Consider the following 17,345-nt stretch of genomic DNA (forward strand, 5'->3'; position numbering starts at 1 on the left):
TCCCTATGTATTATCTGACCTAGTCTTATGCTGCCAATATCATCACTTACACACACACACACACACACACACACACACACACACACACCACAGAAGCACACACATATAGACAGGCAGGCAGGCAGACAGACAGACAGATACACACACAAAGATACACACATAGAGGTATTCATGCACACACACACCCTGCCAGGCACATACGCGCACACACACACACACACACACACACACACACACACACTGTATTTCAACTCACTTTAGAAAGTGGAAGAAAGAAATTTGTTCTTAGAGAGCAGCTAGCTGCAGCTCATTATCCAATGATGGCATCCTCGAGAAGTGCCTCATGACTTCTGCCCACTGGATTCCAACTCTAGTGTTTGTGTTCTTTCTCTAATTTCGTAACCTCTAAGCGGCCATCCCAAATATCCATTTTTCTTGCTAAAGCATTTCTGTCACTTACAACCAAAGCTCTGGTTGAAACAACCAAACAGTTATTCATAAATCATGAAGCTACATGAGTAGTTAACAGTGACTAAACATTTACTGGGGGCCAGACTCTGTGGCACTTCATATGTGCAATATGAAATAAAATATGTGTTCATGCAATGAGTAATTTTTTGTAATGTGGACCCTGAGAGATGTGCACAATAAAATCTCATAAAGTCGAGATTAATCCAGAGTGGATAGATAATTAAACACAGTGTCACTTGTTTGTTTTGTTTGGCTTTCTGGTTTGCTTTTTAAAGGACTTTGATAAAAATAAAAAGATCCAGAAAGAAAACAGGTAAACATATAACACAGCTAAAGAGAACATGCTCGCTAACAACAGTCAGAGCTTTGGTTTCTGTAGGAAGGTACAAACTGAGGATTGACTTGGGTTTTGAATCTCATGTGTTTGGAGTATCATGAAAGTCTATTACTGAGCACTTCTGCCATTAGGAACCTCATGTCCAGCAGATTAGATGTATAATCAAACACAGGCAAGCATAATAAGAATGAGGGACAGCATTAAGTAAAACACTAAATAACTCTTAATTCTTTAGTGGAATAGCCACACAGTGCAAGGTCAGTATTTTTCTGACTCTACTGGTGAAGATCACAGCTTGGAGAGGAAGACATGTTTTCTGAGGTCACTAAGATGTGTGGTGACAGAGACAGTTTTCAGAAACTGCTCCATGCTTTACCCACCTAACGATGAGATTTTCTCGGTGCAGTGAAGGGAAGGGGGCAGGTTAGGCTGAGGAGTTCCGGGGAAGGGGGTGTTCCTTTCAACCACAGTATATAGGGAAACTTAGAGAAGGAGGTGAGGACCAAGCTCAGAATTGGGAGGAGTTTATACTGCAGAGAACAGAGAGGAAGCATGGTCCAGACAGGGTGGAGAACATGAACTCATAAGAGAACCTAAACAGAATGGATATTGTTGGGAACGATATGTATGTATTATAAGGAAAATAAAAAGGAAATTATCAGACAAGTCATAAGCCTCAGAGGAGAAGCTACTATTATTACCCTGCTATGGACCTACTATTAAAACAATTTCTAATGACTTACTATAGATTAATGCATCTCTCAACCCTCATCGGAGAATCTTGTATTTGTTGTAGATGGGATTAACACAATGACTGACAACTGGCCAAGGTGTAGAGAATAAGAGACTATAGAGTGCTCTTCCCTAAATGGAACATATATATGGCACCCACTACTCCCAAGGCTCAGGCATCATTTTGAAGAGGGGGCAGAAAGAGTGTAAACAACAGAGGTGGTAGATGACTACAAAGGGGACACAGGAGAGCAGGTGCACATATGAACTCGCAGAAGTTGTGACATCATGCTCAAGACCTGTGTAATCCCAAGTCAGATGAAATTCCTGTGGCTAGAGGAGATCTGAACATGAAGTTCCACCCTAGCTGTGGAACCATTGGTAATTGTTAGCTACCTGGAGAAGGAAAGTCAGTTTTCTCTAAAGGTATAGCCCCCAATAAGTTGACCATGCTCCAGTAGAAGGCCACACATCCAAGAATATTTGGGCAGGATAAACTGGTCTTAATAAATATTTTTAAATAATAAAATTATGTAGGTAGGGAAGTGAAGGTAGACCTGTGAATATTTGGAGAGAGGAAGTGAAATATGATCAGAACTCTGTACAAAATTTCCAAAGATCTAATAAAATATTTTAATTAGAAACTAAAATAACATCCATAGAACTTGAGAATAGGAGTACTAAAGTCAATCATGAAAGTTTATTTTCCCAGAACTACCTCAAGAAGACCGAAATAAAAATTCCTTGAGTCCAGAATAAATTATATTTTACAGCATCTGTCAAAAGCAACAGTGTTAGGAAACAGCTGAAAACATGGCTCCACACTGGCCTGGGGACCAAGGACATCTGGAATCTCTTTTATGAAGAGCCCCAGATGAACTCAGTGACAGAGTGGACATGTTAACGGATCCTCACAGAAAAGATGAGAAATAGACCATGTAGACACATTTCCTGAGATCTATCCAGCCTAGGCCTTCCAGACCCTCTAAACATAACTGTCTGACTCACTACCTTACCTATCCAAAGTACTGCAGACCACCCACAGATGAAGTTTCAACTAGGTTCTACCCTAGGGCCTATGACGTGTCTAGCCATAGGTTACTATGGTAACCTGCTGATGGTCAGGGATGAGTTTCATCCCATGGAATGAAACTTAAATCCAATCAGCATATGGTTGGTTACCCCCATGATGTTCATGTCATTGCTGCACCAGCGGCCATGTTTTCCCAGTCATTTGCTCTCAGAATTCATAGTTGGCTAAGACTGATGATCATGCTTCTCTTCTGGTAGTGTGAATGGTACCTTCCAGCACTATGAAAACCCGCAAGTACGAATGAGGCTCCCATGTCAATACCAGCTCGATTTCTACATGTGTTACACGAGTCAAATATATGTGATAGGGTCTTACTGTCATGTCCTGAAGGGTAATCAAGAGCATTGGCAATGCTCTTGTAATGTTTGGGAGTCTATGGGACCTTAACAGCCAGCAATTTCCAAAGAAGTATCCCCTTCTTGACATCTGGCTTTTAGGCTCTGGTGTCTGGTAGGAACATTGTTGCCACAATACAGAGAAATATAAATTATTATATATAATACATAGTGCAATGTGTATTATGCATTATAATATATGCATGTATACACATGTAAATACACATATACTATGATGCCTCTATAGTAGTAGGTTTCATGTATATTTTTTGTAAGTCTTTAACATAGTTATTCCTCTCCATGTTCTCTTCTATATTCTGCCTTCCTCTCCCTTTAAATGCTTTATACCAGTGAATTCTGTTTCTTATACACTTGATAGTCAACCACCAAAATCCTTTAGTAATTTTCTGACCTCTAAGGATATTTCAGATTGAACACACATACTTGAAGTTTCAAAGATAACATCCACAGGTAGAAAAGAAGAGAAAAGAGAAGAAGAGGAGAGGAGAGGAGAGGAGAGGAGAGGAGAGGAGAGGAGAGGAGAGGAGAGGAGAGGAGAGGAGAGGAGAGGAGAGCAGAGGAGAGCAGAGCAGAGCAGAGCAGAGCAGAGCAGAGCAGAGCAGAGCAGAGCAGAGCAGAGCAGAGCAGAGCAGAGCAAATCGTCTTTCTGGGTTGCCTAACTCAGGATGACTGTTTCTTGCACCATCCTGTCAATTTAATTCAATTTTTCTAATAGATGAAAATATTAAAATGTGTAAATGTGCCACGTTTTCATTACACATTCATCAGGCGGTAGGTATTGAGGTCTTTTCCGTTTTCTGGCTGCTCTGACTAGAGCATCCCTTAGCACTGAGGAGCAGGTATCTCCATAGTAGGATACAGAGTCCGTGGGGCATACGCCCAAGAGTGGGAAAGTTAAGTCCTGACATAGTTCTCTTTCTAGATTTTTGAGGAACTTTCACGCTGATTTCCACAGCAGCTAAACCAACTCACAGTCCCACCAGTACTGAATGCTTTTCCCTTCTCTACATCCTTGTCAGAATTTGTCTTTTTGGTTTGTTTTAATCTCTGTTTCACTAATTGCTAAGAATGCTGAGCCTTTATTGAAATCTCTGTTGTACAAAAGCTTTTAAGCTTCGTGAGTTTCCGTTTACCAACCATTGGTCTAATACTTGTGCCACTGGGGTCCTGTTCAGAAAGTCCTTTCCTATGCCAGTGTGTTCAAGCACGTTTGCTCCTTTCTCTTCCAGTGGATTCAGGGTCTTATGTTAAGGTTCTTGATCCATTTCAAGTTGAGGAAGAGATAAGTATCCACTTTTATTCTTTTTTGGAGCTATCCAGCTGGATCATGACTATTTTTTAAAGGATGCTGTGTTTTCTCCAATGTATATCGTTGGCCCTTTGTCAAAAATCAAATGGCTGGAGTAGTGTGAATTTATATGTAGGTTCTCAACTCATTGATCAATGAGTCTGTTTTTCGTTCTGGTTTTATTTCTATAGCTCTCTAGTGTAATTTGAAATCTGGAATGATGATACCTCTAGCACCTTTTTTTTTTTTTTCTTGTTGTTCAGGCTTGTTTTGACAATCCTGAGTCATTTGTATTTCCATATAAAACTTAATATGATTTTCTTCAATTTCAGTAAAGAACTGTATAAGAATTTTGGTGGGAATTATGTTGAATCTATATATTAATTTCATAGAATGAACATTTTCACAATATTAATTCTATTGCTCTGTGAGCACGGGAGGTCTTTCAACCTTTGTTATTTTTTCTGCTTTCTTTTTTCAGTATCTTAAAGTTTTCATTGCACAGTTCTTTCACTTTCTCATTAGATTTATTCCAAGTTATTTTGGAAGTATTGTTCTCTTGATTATTTCTTGGTGTGATGTTTGTATATAGGAAGGCTACCAACTTTGTGTTTTCTATCCTGCTGCTTTGTTCAATGTGTTTATCAGCTGTATACATTTTCTGGCAGGAATTTTCAGAGTCTTTCATTTATAGAATAATATATCTATAAATACTTTGACTTAACCTTTCATATTTGTATTCCCTTTATCCCTGTCACTTTCCTGATGGCTCTAGTTAAGACTTCAAGTATTATGTTGAGCAGCAAAGTGAGTGTGTGGACATCCTTGTCTTGTTTCTGACTTTATAGGAATTGCTTTGAGTATTTTGTTTGTTTGTTTTATTTAGAATAAATGTGGCTGTGGCTCTCCTATTTCCTTTATTATATTATTATATTATATTAAAATATGTCCCCTGTGTCCCTAGTATCTCCATGACTTTTATCATAAATGAAAGTTTAGTGTATAGCTTTTAAATCCCTTGTTTTCCTTTTCTTTAAATGGAAATACTGATTCCAGTTTATGTAGTATATAAATGTAATACTTCCCAAAGAATACTTCTATGTCTCATACATAATACTACATAATGAGTTAGAAAGGTAGGACTGTAGAAAGTCACTTGAAAAGCAATTCTTCTGACAGCTGATCTCAGTGTCTGCAGGCTCATGACATAATAAGAGAGTCTATGCCTAGAGTTTCTCATTCTCCCTGAAATGTCTGTCATGTCCTCACCACCCACTCAGGCTCACCCAGCCCCTCTGGCTCCTGAATGTGACAAATATTCACAACAAACTTGTTTAGGAAATGATCACAGTCAATGTCTTCTCTGACCAGCAGGGGTCTAAGCCAAACCACTAGGGATTAAACATAAAGATCTGGCATCTTGTTGCCTGGTTTCAAATACTATCTCTGCCACTTGATGTCTATGGGGTTTGAGTTACTTCCCTTGTCTATGTCTCAGCTTTCTCACCTGTCTACAGTCCCTAGAGTTATGACATAGATTAAAAGAGTTCATACAAACAGAATGACTGGCACTCAGTTTCGTGCTAGATACACATCTCTATTCTTGTTTGCTTACTGCTTCTGGAAATATATATATATAATCAGTGACATATGACACCGTCTAGTTAATAAATGTACAACCAGAGCAAACACCAACACAACTATACATGCACTATGCTTATACATCATACACACATGTGCATATACCCACATACACAGGGAAGATAAAAAGCAACACTAGATTAATGCTGCCTGACTCTGGATGGTGAAATTACACATACTTTTCTGAAGTTTTCTAAATTTTCTTTGATATGTGGATTTTGATCCTAAAGATATATTCGCATTTAGTACCTTCTCTAAATGCATTACCCATGTAAGTTCCCATGATTCTTGTTGGCCAATGGGATATTTGAATCCTGAGCTGTAGAGCGTGCCTTCTTCCTCACTTCCCAGTTCTATTTTATAATCCGTGCTCTTAGGATACTAAACAGGGGCTTTCCTGCAGGGACCAAGCTCATCCCTATCTTCTTGTCTTTGCTTACTGATTAATCCTATCTAGGAGATAGCTTCTCCCTGGCTTCCTTTTTGCCATCCTCCAATCTTAAGCACCTGCTCCTCAGAAAACCATCTTTTTTCAAATTTAATTTTGTTATTCATTTTTTACACTCCATATTCTATTCCCCATTCCTCCCCATCTATCCTCCTACTGCTCCACATCCCACACCTCCTCTCCACCCCACCCCATCTCCATGTGGATGCCTCACCAGATACCCCACCCAACCTCTAAACTCTCTGGGGCCTCCAGTTCTTGAGGGTTAGGTGCATCATCTCTAAATGAACACAGACCTGGAAGTCCTCCACTGTATGTATGTTGGGAGCCTCATATCAGCTGGTGTATGCTGTCTGTTTGGTGGTCCAGTGTTTGAGAGATCTTGGTGGTACAGATTAATTGAGACTATTGGTCCTCCTACAGGATTGCCCTTCTCAGTTTCTTTCAGCCTTTCTTAATTCAACAAGGGTCAGTTGCTTCTGTCCATTGGTTGGGTGCAAATATCTGCATTTGACTCTTTCAGCAGCTTGTTGGTCATGATAGATCCCTTTTTCTGAGAGCTCCATAGCCTCAGTAAGAGTGTCAGGCCTTGGGACCTCCCCTTGAGCTGGATCCCACTTTGGGCCTGTCGCTGGACCTTCTTTTCCTTAGGCTCCTCTCCATTTCCAACCCTGTAATTCTTTCAGAGAGAAACAATTATGGGTCAGAGGTGTGACTGTGGGCTGGCAACCCCATCTCTCATTGTGGGTTGGTGGGCTCTATAAGTTCCCTCTCCCTACTGTTGGGCATTTCATCAAAGGTCCCTCCCTGTAAGTCCTGGAAGTCTCTCACCTCTCAGGTCTCTGGTGCATTTGGGGGAGGGGTCCCCCAACCTCCAAGAAGCACCTAAAGAAATGTCCTTAGTGATCACAGAAATGCAAATTAAAATGACCCTGAGATTCCACCTTACACCAGTCAGAATGGCTAAGATCAAAACCTCAGGTGACAACACATGTTGGAGAGAATGTGGAAAAAGAGGAACACTCCTCCATTGCTTGTGGGATTGCAAACTGGTACTACCACTCTGGAAATCAATCTGGAGGCTCCTCAGAAAATTGGAAATAGATTTACCTGAAGACCCAGCTATACCACTCTTGGGAATATACCCAAAAGAACCCCCACCATGCCACAGGGGCACATGTTCCACTATGTTCATAGCTGCCTTATTTGTGATAGCCAGAAGCTGGAAACAACTTAGATGTCCCATGACAGAAGAATAGATACAGAAAATGTGGTTCATTACACAATGGAATACTACTCAGCTATTAAGAACTAGGACATTCTGACTTCTGCAGGCAAATGGATGGAACTAGAAAATATCATCCTGAGTGAAGTAACTCAGACCCAAAAGGACTTGCATGGTATGTACTCACTAATAAGTGGATATTAGCTAAAATAAATAAATAAATAAACCCATACAGAATACCCAAGATACAGTCCACAGAATTCAAAAGGCTCAACAAGCTGAGGTGCCCAAGTGAGGACGCCTCAGTCCCACTTGGGAGAGAGAAGAAAGCAATCACAAGTGGGGAGGGAGGGAGGGTTTTGGGAGGGAAAGTGGATGGTGTGGAGGGGCAATGGGCGGGGGAGAGGGGAACCTGATCTGGTATTGGGTGAGGGAAAAGGACTGAATCCCTGAGGGCCTACAGAAAGAATGCAAACAGGCAACCTCAGAAAACTATCCTTTCCCCCCTAGTGTCTAAGTGCATTATGTCCTGGGCAATTACATCATTTGTATTCCTCTCTCACTCCATTGCTAGACTTTAAGGTGAGAGCAGATGTCCCAGTTTTCTAAAATCTTCTTCCAACATGATCCAAGTAGCTAATGCAGAAATGAAGTAAAGGAACTCTGCTGAGAGACTTCTGGTCATCAGTAACTATATAAGGTGGGTAAATCCTCAGCCTAGAAGATACTTCTCCCTAGTCTGTGCATGCTCAAGATATTTTGTTGGCTGAATGGTAATGGATAGTTAGCATGGTTGAAGCACCAAGTACCGAGGTGCGAAACACCCATCTTTTGAATCATGGAACTAACTGAAAACACACTTGCCTAGTGGCTCCTGTGTTCAAGAGCAGCCATTGGCTCCTTAATGGCCAGCCTGGAGAAAGCTAGGATGGATATAATAAATGAAAGGAGAGGATTTGAAAGTTCTCTTCCTAGTGAGTTTAGGAGAATATCCTTAGCCAAAACTGCTGAGTACAGATAAAATACTTTGCTGCTCTTTAAATCGCCCTAATCCTGAAAGCAATTAACCGAGCTTTGATAATTGAATTGATTTTTTCCTCCCTCATTGAGGAGCACTGACATCGACTGGGGAACTGGAAAAATTTTCTTGAATATCGTTAAAAATTAGTTTTTATTGAACAGCTTAGCACATATTTCAGGTATATTTTTCAAGCCGACTTTCAACACTGAGCAAAAAATTAAGAAAAAAATTAAACCCAGTCATGTGTGCTACCGCATTATAATTCCATAATTAAAAAGAAATGGATACTTCTGTATGCTTTTGTTTTTAATAAATGGAAAATGTAAGTAGGGTATTTATTTATTTACTGACAATGTCCATTTACAACTCCAAAGCAACTCGGTTAGTTTGGATTAACCTTTTTCTCACCATTGGGTTTTGGCCAGTCAAAGAACAGAATTTTACAGACCTGGTACTTACTGCTAGGTCTGTTGAGTGATGAAGACAGGTAGTGACAATCTACCTCTTATCACTGTGAAAATGCTACACATTCTACATAAAGATCACATTGCCCCATGGAGGTCTATGATGCTACAAAGTGCTGTAGGATTACAGGGAGTTTACTGAGGATGTGACTTGATACAAAAATCTACCCATAGAGAGAGTGTGTGAGAGAGTGAGGGTGTGTGTGTTTGAGAGTGTGTGTGTGAGAAAGAGAGACTGTGTGTGATAGAAAGTAAGTGTGTGAGAGTGAGTATGTGTATATGAGAGAGAGTACGTGTGTGTGGGTGAGAGAAATTGTGTGTGAGTGAGAGAGAGTGTGTGTGAGAGAGAGTGAGTGTGAGAACCAGGCCTGGGTTCACATGCAGAACAGCTGGGGCTGGATTAGCCCAGGAAGTATTCCATCCTAGAAGAATGCACAACTCCTTGGGCTTACCTTCTGACTCTCTGTCTTGAATCCTTCTTGGTGATTCCTGACACACCTTTGATGCATATCGAGGTTGCACTGGTTCTGGTGTTTGTTTCCTAGCTGAATTTCATGCAGCCATGGTAAGAACTTACATAAACAACTACATCCTCAAAACACAAAAGCAACCTTGCAATACTTCATTGGTTGGGAGCAAGGATGAGTGTTGGCACTAAAGACAGTTTAGGGTTTATTTTCTTTGAAAATTGGTGAACTTAAGATGGAATAATATTTTCATTCTTAAGAGTCAATCAACTAACTTCTCTGATGCCTAATAATTGTAGGCAAATGTCATTTGCTATGAAATTTTTGAAAAACTTCCTGTAAAAAAATCAAACTGCATTGTCTGCTCAGTATAAAAGTATATACTAATGAATCTAATCTAAGTTACCCATATTAAGGGATCATTTTCTCAATTAAATCTTATAGAAGAAAGATACAATCTAGGGGGAACTCTTTAATGGAAAGTCGGCTTTCAAGGATGGGGTCAAGATCAGTGCAATATTCATTCAGTTATAGAAGAAATATTCATCTTTATTGAAAAATTTCATTTAGGTGAGAGGTATGTGCTTAACCGGCATTCACTCTGTGTACCATGTAGGAACAACTACTTTGGAATGAAAGAAAAAGAAAGCAAAGCAAAACAGGATGCCTTTTGCATCCTCGTGTGTGCAAGACACTGGGTAAAATCTATGGGGCAAGATAGACATGACCATTGGCTTTTCCCTTCATTGGCTGGATGACCTTGGGCATATTATTTAACCTGCTTAGCCTTAGAATCAGTATGGTAGCATATGTATCGAAAATTTTTTATCTTATTTGACTGTAGGTAGAAAAAAATGGGATAATGTAGCTAAAAAAATTCATGTTATATCTAAAAGCACAGAACGTATACCCCCCAAATTAATAGCAACTTACTTCATATAGACACCATGAGAAGTTGACATTTCCCTTTCTCTCTCACTATGTAGCCTTGGCTGGCTTAGAACACATGGAGATCCATTTGCTCTTGCCTCCCAAGTGCTAGGATTAGAGGTATGCGCCACCACACCTAGCACATAGACATTTTAGATCTCTTCTATTACACAATATACTGTTAATTCAGGTATTTCCTTTGATGGGAAACATTAGCTAGCTCCTGGAGCGAGAAGGGGTTAAGAAGTCATGAAGCTAACACACTCAGAAAACTTAGAACACTCAGAAAGTTACAGGATCTTGATGGGCCTTCCAAAGGATGTAGAAGTATTAAACTAACTCCCAGGAAAAGGAATATGTTTGATGGCCTCACATAAATTAGGTTGGCAGCTGGGAATACATGGTCAGCCATGCTGGTGGACCTTGCAAGGTTGGCTGATTTTGAGTCCTTTGAGCTCCTGTAAGTGTTCCCTCAAATGTCACGGTCCTCCCAGATGGACTTAGGTGGAACTGTCTCTCTGGTCTGTTGTCAGTGCCCTGTAGGGTGAATGAAACTTTGTTATGATTGCCCAAGAAAAGTCACACAGCAACCATTTAACCCATTTTAAAAAAATATATTGGTTTCATTTCTGAATTTTTCTGTTAAAATAATGCTGGTTCCCAAGGAGCAAAGATCTTGCTTGGTTTATATATGCTCTCAAATCCTGGAATATATTCACTATAATTTATCGGAAAAAAAAAGAATCTAACAAGTGGGCAATGGAACTTGTGGCTTTCAAATTTAACTTGTGTGTGTGTGCACATGCACATGTGTGTGAGCGTTGTGCAGGCACACGTATGACACAGCAACCATTTGGAGCTCAAAGGTTAACTCTTGGGAGTTGATTCTCTCCTCCCACTTTGGAGTCCATAGATCTGACTCTGGAAGTCAGGCTTGTGCAGTCACAAATGGCTTTATCCTCTGGATCCATTGGACATGCCAAAGTTTTGTTTTGAAAGGACAAAAATGATGTTAATTATAGTTATGATCTATACTTTGGGGCTCTAATATGGAACCAAAATTTTCCTTGGTTTTTAGACTTTCCCAGAAGAAATATATATAAAAGAGAAGTCTCCATGCTTGCCATATGAGGACTGTGAGAAAGGTCAAGTGATCCAAAGTCAATTGCACATGTGGCAGGGATTTTTCTTCTTGTTGGAGTACTGAAAGCATGATATAGACAACTGCTTACTTGGTACTGTTAAGGATTGACCAGATGACCTGCCTTTGACTCCTTCTAATGATGATGTAATTTCCTGGGCAATCAATGAGGACAAACACTGCATGTCCGGCTCTATGAAAGGACGTGCATGGTGTGTACTCACTAATAAGTGGATATTAGCCCCCCACCCCCCAAAAAAGCTAGTAAAGCACAGAATACCCAGAACATCGTCCACAGAACTCAAAAAGCTCAACAAGCTGAAGTGCCCAAATGAGGACCCCTCAGTCCCACTTGGGAGAGAGAAGAAAGCAATCACAAGTGGGGAGGAAGGGAAGGACCTGGGAGGGAAAGTAGACGGGGTAGGGAGGGAGTAGGGGGAAAAGGGGAACCTGATTTGATACTGGGTGAGGGAACAGGACTGAAGCCCTGAGGGCCAGCATAAAGGATGGAAGCAGGCAACCTCAGGAAATTAGGATGTTGGGGGGACCCTTCAGAATGCACCAGAGACCTGGGAGGTGAGAGACTCCTAGGACTCAAAGGGAGGGAATTTATAAAGCCCACTTCCAGCAGGAAAACAGGACATCAAATGAGGGATGGAGTTTCCATCCCACAGTTACATATCTGACCCATAATTGTTCCTGTCTGAAAGAATTACAGGGATGGAAATGGAGAGGAAACTGAGGAAAAGAACGTCCAGTGACAGGCTCAAAGTGGGATCCAGCTCAAGGGGAGGCCCCAAGGCCTGACACTATTATTGAGGCTATGGAACACTCACAAAAAGGGATCTATCATGACTGCCCCCCTCCCCCGAAAGACCCAACAAGCTGCTGAAAGAATCAGATGCAGATATTTGCACCCAACCAATGGACAGAAGCAGCTGACCCCTGTAGTTGAATTAGGGAAAGGCTGAAAGAAGCTGAGGAGGAGGGCAACCCTGTAGGAGGACCAGCACTCTCAATTAATCTGGACCCCTGAGATCTTTCAATCACTGGACCACCAAGCAAACAGCATACACCAGCTGATATGAGGCCTCCAACACACATACAGTAGAGGACTTCTGGGTCTGTGTTCATTTATAGATGATGCACCTAAACCTCATGAGACTGGAGGCCCCAGAGAGTTTAGAGGTCAGGAGGGGCTGGGGGTTGGGGCATCCACGTGGAGATGGGGTGGGTGGGGAGGAGGTGTGGGATGTGGAGCAGTCAGAGGGTGGATTGGGGCAAGGGAAATAGAATATGGAGTGTAAAAAATAAATTAAAAAATAAAGTAAAACTTAAAAGAAAGAAAGAGAGAGAGAGAGGAAGGAAGGAAGGAAGAAAGGAAGGAAGGAAGGAAGGAAGGAAGGAAGGAAGGAAGGAGGAGAGAGAGGGAGAGAGAAGGAAGGAAAGAAAGAAAGAAAGAAAGAAAGAAAGAAAAAAAGAAAGAAAGAGAGGGAGAGAGAGAGAGGGAGGGAGGGAGGGAGGGAGGGAGGAAGGAAGGAAGGAAGGAAGGAAGGAAGGAAGGAAGGAAGGAAGGAAAGAAGGAAGGAAGGACATAAACCAAAGGAGGAGCCAGAATCCAACTTGAAGCTGTCTATGGGGCTGCTCAACTAGTAGAGAACCTTTGACAGTGGAGTGATTATGGCTACTGAGCTTGCTTCTGGCATTTTTAACCCTCAGGGATACCCACATGTGTAAGGCAGGCGACATGAGGAATCATGGCTTTCTCTAGGGCTGGAAGGAGAACATGATAGAAGAAGAGGCCATTAGCATGGTTTCACACAGCTCCATGGAAGTCAAGAGATCTGCTGCTTTGAGGAAAGCAAGTCCTGGGAAAGTCCTGACCCAGTCCACCAGGGCACATGTTTAAAAGGACCCAGCTGTTGCCACAGGGGAAGTAGGATTGGATTTTCCTTTTCTTGCCAGGACAGCGAGCTGAGTGAGGGCTAGAAGCCTTGGCTGGCTCATTTCAGTAGAAGATGTCTTCTATCCAGAAGCACGTGAACACTTAAGCAGGGCTGAGATGGGAGCATATGGGTTCCCAGAGTGTCTCTAAGAGTCAAGTGTTGTGTAGTAATCCTGGTGGGAGGCAGAGGACAGGGCTGAGGTCCATGAAACTGGGGATGTCCATGGTGGATTTTCAGATCCCTGCACATCACAAATGGAGCTCCAGAGTTACCTGATTTGAAAAGGAAGGAAGTGCACCTTTTTTCCCCATACGCCACATTATACAGAACATGGCTTTCTTCAGTCTGCTTTTGATAATCATGGGAGCTGTCAAAGTGAATGATATCGAGATGATTATTGGAAAAGTGCCATGCAGTACATTTGGGTGGCATTGTTAAAATGTAAATCAAGCCAACTTCATTAGAATGCTGAGTGGTTTCAAAACCAAGCAAGAGTCCTTTCCCAGGCTCAGGCCCCAGCTGGAGGAGTAGCTGCCTCACACAGCTGTTGGGGGGGGGGGTGCAAGGCAGAGAGGCCATTTGAATAGAGATTTGCATATATTGAGCAACTGACAACTGTTCTCAGTACACACTTTATGTCAGTTTTCCACAGTAGGAAGATAAATTTTGTTCCTTCAACTGACCTTGATAAGAATATCAACTCTTGCATCATGGTGCCATGGAAACCACAAGATGCCGTGGCCATTCTCAGCAATTACAGCTGCCCAGCTCTGGCCTTGGGTTTAGACAGAGCAGTGAGCACTGGGTCAGGCAGCCTGAGGTGCAGCTCACACCATGGAGGGAGACAGTGCTTCTCTCTCTATTCGGAGCTTGAGAGTCGTTCACCTGAAGAGGAGTTGGGGTCAGGGTTGCTCTGCTACAGGCAGGCTGCATCTTGTTTTTTTGTTTTTGTTTTATTGTTTTGTTTTGTTTTTGTTGTTGTTGTTGTTTTAAAGAAGGCTATCTTTAGGTTAATGGATAGCAGGTCCATGGAAGCAAATTGGCCAGCATCTGGGGACATTTGCATATCATACCTATGGTCCACATATATACACCCAAAGGAGTAGGAAGCAGAAGAGAAAAGAAACAGGATGGGGGTGGGACAACCAACATGATGTAATCACACAAAAGTCAAGCTTAAGAGAGCAAGCTTGATCATTCTTGCCAAGGGCTATAAGAATGTGAGAGTATAACATACATTTAAATGGGCTTTTAGATTCGTCAATCAGTAGATCATTGGTGATTTAAAAACAGGTCTATGAACCATATCTGATGCCTGTTTTCATATGGTGCACAAATTAATAGTGGTTTTTATACATTTAAATATGGAATATGGGCTGCCCTGAGAGGCTCAACAAGCAGCTCAAAGAGTCAGATGCAGATATTTACCAATGGACAGAAGCTGGGGAATCCTGTGGTTGAATAAGGGAAAGGCTGGAAGAAGCTGAGGAGGAGGATGACCTCATAGAAAGAGCAGCAGTCTCAACTAACCTGGACTCCTGAGACCCCTCAGACACTGAGCCACCAACCAGACAGCATACACCAGCTGCTATGAGGCCTCCAGCATATATTCATCAGAGGACTGCTTGATCTGGCCTCAGTGAGAGAAGAAACACCTAACCCTCAAGAGACTTGAGGCCCCAGGGAGTGAGGAGGTCTGGTGAGGTGGGGAGGGTAGGGATATCCTTTTGGAGATGGGAGGAGGAGATATGGGATGAGGAAGTGTCAGAGGGTGGACAGGGAGGGGGATAATGACTGGACTGTAAAAAAAAGATGAAGAAGAATAATTTAAAAAGCATAGACTATGAACACTGTTGATGGAGTTATGGATGGTAATCCCTCTTGTCTTGGAAGCCTAACACCTCCCAGTTGATCCTTTTTAGAAGAGCTCATTTTCCTTTACTTTTAGAAGTGATCTTCATAGAGTGGATAAAAACCTGAAGGTCATTAGTTCCCACTACAACAGACCTATTCCTTTTACTGTTTAGTGATGGAACTCATCCTGGACCTGAGATATACCCAGGCATTCCTTAGGGAAAGTGTTTACATATACAAATGACCTGTCCCAGTCTCAAGAGATTTCCATGCAATAGCTTGGTGGGCTGGGATGGAACCTCAGATTGATATTATTTATCAATTCCTTGAGAATTTCATACAACATATTATCACCCCTAGTTAGTTCCTCTCGGATCTAACATGAACTCCCTACCTCCTGATTTAAACTTAAAAGAAGCTATACTCCTGAAGCTATCTGCTGTCCATAGTTCCCCAATTAGGACTGGGGGATGAGGAATAGCTTCCCACTATATGCCAGAATGTTGACTGGCTTGATCTAGTCCAGGTAACCACAGCTGTTTTGCATTCATGAGTTTGAAGGTACTGGCTCTTCCTGCCTTATGGATCTTACAATATTTCTGCCCATATCCCATGATGTTCTCTGAGCCTTGGGAAATGAGTGTTATATAGACATCATTAGTGACTGAGCATTCTATTGACCTTGACAAATGTTTGTTTTCTGTACTTGGACCAGTTGTGAGTTTCTGTACTAGCCACCGTCTACTTCACAGGGAAACTTGTCTGATGAGATCTGAGAGATGAGCTAATCTATTACTACAGAAATTTGAATATACGGGGCAGTACGACACTACGTTCATTTAACAGGACAGTAATAGAGGTTCACTGCTTTGGTATCTCAGCTCCTAGCCATGGGCTTATGATTAGATTTACAGTGCCAGTACCAGGCATGTGTTTCTTTCTGTGGAGTGTGTCTTAAATCTCAGCAGACAGTGGTTGGCCACTCTTCTGACACTACTGTCGCCATTGAATGGATGGCCTTATTGTACCACACTGTTAATACTTTTATTTCACAAGGTTCACAGCAGGGTAAGACTTGGTGTCATTTTGTTCCCAGAAGTATTCATAGCTATGTAGTGACACCTGTCTCAAAATATTATCAATAGCATATTTATAAATGGATACCTTCTTCAGATATACAAGAATGGATTTGCAAACATTTTTCTGAAGGTTCTCCCAAATATCCAAGGAAATCTCAGATAGCATAGTTCTTCATAAAGTTGGACATGGTGATAATCTGTTAGGACAGCGTCATGCTGAGGGAACATGGACCCAAACCATGTTGAGTGTATTGTATTTATTGACATTAAGTCTTTATCTGTGATCTGTTTTCTTTTAAGCTTTGATGGCTTCTGAAAACAGCAAGTCACATGAATAAATTGTTTCACTTTCCTGCCGAAGAGATGCATAGGACCATGTCCAGAGGAATTGTGGCTTTTTTTGTTACCTGTTTATATTCAGTCCTTGGTATCTAAAGGGTCTGCTCCCATGATCTCCATAGATATCAAAATCTGTGAACTCCTCAAGTCCCTTAGTTAAGAGAGCATTCAAGTTCTATATATCCCATATATGGCTTCCTGCAGAGTTGAAATTATTTCTTCATCACACATTAAATGCCATTGTGAGTAGTGTACAGTTTAAGGGACAACTGGAAGGAAACAGTCTATGCATGTTCAGTGTGGACAGATTCCCCTCTAACGCTTCCTACAGAGCGTTGAACTCAAGGTTGCACAACCTGGTGACACAGAAGAACAACTGTAGTTTTTTAGAGAAAAATGTCTGGTTCATTGTTTTGTTTTGTTTTGTTTTGTTTTGTTTTGTTTTGTTTTGTTTTGTTTGCTTTTGCTTTTGCCTTTTATGTATAGGCTGTGTGTGCTTGTCAGTGTGGTGTG

The 17,345-nt window shown here is 41.5% G+C and overlaps 1 long non-coding RNA gene across 1 annotated transcript in view; it reads left to right on the plus strand.

The window, feature by feature from the left end:
- Window positions 1-17,345, plus strand: part of Gm46392 — a 46,508-nt gene that overhangs the window by 3,496 nt on the left and 25,667 nt on the right. The window contains exons 2-3 of the long non-coding RNA XR_001780837.1: window positions 7,582-7,766; window positions 8,166-8,291. This is a non-coding gene — a long non-coding RNA (predicted gene, 46392). The remainder of the gene's footprint in view (window positions 1-7,581; window positions 7,767-8,165; window positions 8,292-17,345) is intronic.

The sequence above is a fragment of the Mus musculus genome, chromosome 13, assembly GCF_000001635.26.
Source record: "Mus musculus strain C57BL/6J chromosome 13, GRCm38.p6 C57BL/6J".
Taxonomy (NCBI): Eukaryota; Metazoa; Chordata; class Mammalia; order Rodentia; family Muridae; genus Mus; species Mus musculus.